Consider the following 2,093-nt stretch of genomic DNA (forward strand, 5'->3'; position numbering starts at 1 on the left):
TTTTTTATTTATAAACACTATTTTATTATTTTTTATATTTATAAAAAGTATTTTGTATTTATAAAAAGATGATTTCATATCTATAAAAATATTTATATTTATAAAACTAATTTTGTATTTATAAAACATTTTTTTTATTTATAAAAACTATTTTATTATTTTTTGTATTTTAAATATGTTTTCTATTTCAATTTTAATTTTATATTTTCGAATTTCAATTTAAAAAAATAAATTTATAATTTTTTTTTTAATTTTGGAAATATTCCGAGGAAGTTCCGAGGACATCTTCCTCGGAATATTCCGGGGAATTTCCGACGAACTTGTGGTCCTCGAAAATTCCGAGGAAATAGGGTTTCCTCGGAATTCCGTCGGAAATTTCCGAGGGATTTCCGAAGAAAGATGAATTTCCGAGGAGTTATTTCCGAAGACTTTTTCGTCGGTAAGTCGTCGGAATATCGTTATTCCGACGACATACCGACGATTTTTTCTCTCAGTATGCCGTTGTTTTCTTGTAGTGGGTCGACCAGCCATTAACATAAACAACATTTCAAGAACTCGACTAAGTCTTTGTGTGACTGCTCCGCGTATGCCTCCACAACTTCTCTCTCTGCTCCTTGAATCCACACCCTTCCCTTATTCCATGTTTTCGATGCTTTCTCCATCACCTTTCTAGGTATCTATCATATCCAAAATCAAATAATGATACACTTTTTGGTTGGGAATGATCTGACTTTATAAATTGTTCATTAACATCTAATGGATTTTATATTATATTAAGTTTCAACTAGATGTTTTCATTTATAATAAATAATCAATCAGAAGCTTCGTTTTATTAGCCGTTTTATTATTTTTCATATATATATATATATATATTAATATATTGATACCCAAATACTATGTGTTTTTTTATTCATCAAGAAGTGAGTAAAGTAAACTAAATAAAAAGATATATATACCAGAGAGAGCCATTGTAAGGCACTCGTGGTCACAACAACATGGAGCTCTCCTTTTGGAAACAGCCTCATATAGAACGGGAGGGAAGTGCCATAGGTGTAGTACTTCTTCCCCCAGTCGTTAACTCTGTCTTCCAACGGTCGAAACGACGAGAAGAATCTATTGGAAAGGCGCAGGTCGGAGAAGAAGACTTCAAGCTCTGGCTCGGTTCCGCCGTTAATCACGGCCAGCTTCCGCCGTAACACCTCAACTACCGTGTCTACCATGGAAAACGTGTGGCCTCCGTCTCCGAGGCCTAAATTGGCAATCTCTATGTGAACTCCTTGGGTGAGCTCCATGGAGTGGATGGCTGACGTCAGCATTTGTTCGCTCGAGGCTAAAGCTGTTTTTGTCGAAGCTGACGTCACCGTCTCCGCCTTGCATGGAGAGCAATGACTCGAGGCTCATGGAATTATCCATTAATGGTGAAATGGCTAAGAAATTTTTGTTGGTGACGTTAATAACCAGGAGGATCTCTATTTGGTCTTAATGAAAATGCATGAGAAACAAAAGTAACGTCTCTATATATATACCCGGCCAGCCACATTACGCAACCATAGGCTTCGACTCGTTTTTACTTTAATCCAATACACGTCACTAAAAATATAGATGTACCTATATGGTCAATTCCAAATATTACCATTACACTACAAGAAAACAGCGACATACTGAGAGAAAAAATCGTCGGTATGTCGTCGGAATAACGAAACAAGTCCTCGGAAATAACTCCTCGGAATTTCTTCTTTCCTTGGAAATCCCTCGGAATTTTCCGACGGAATTCCGAGGAAACAAATTTCCGAGGACATTCCGAGGACCACTAGTTCGTCGGAAAGCTCCTCGGAATATACCGAGGAAGAACGTCGTCGGGATATTTCCTCGGAACTTCGTCGATCGATGCGTTTTTAGACATATATCCATCGATCGATCCGTTTATAAAAAAACGTTCGGAATATTCCGAGGAACATGTCCCTCGGTATAAACGGATCGATCGATGGTTATATGTCCAAAAACGCATCGATCGATCGAGTATATCAAGTGTTCCTCGCAATTTCCTCGGTATTTCATTTCCTCGGAATGTAAAAAATATTAATTTTTTTAAA

At 36.9% G+C, this 2,093-nt stretch overlaps 1 pseudogene; it reads right to left on the bottom strand.

Moving 5' to 3' along the window:
* The window catches only part of LOC106311234, a 3,760-nt pseudogene extending 2,383 nt beyond the window's left edge, over positions 1-1,377 (bottom strand).
* Positions 1,378-2,093: the final 716 nt, after the last annotated feature.

Source organism: Brassica oleracea, chromosome C8 (assembly GCF_000695525.1).
Source record: "Brassica oleracea var. oleracea cultivar TO1000 chromosome C8, BOL, whole genome shotgun sequence".
Lineage (NCBI taxonomy): Eukaryota > Viridiplantae > Streptophyta > Magnoliopsida > Brassicales > Brassicaceae > Brassica > Brassica oleracea.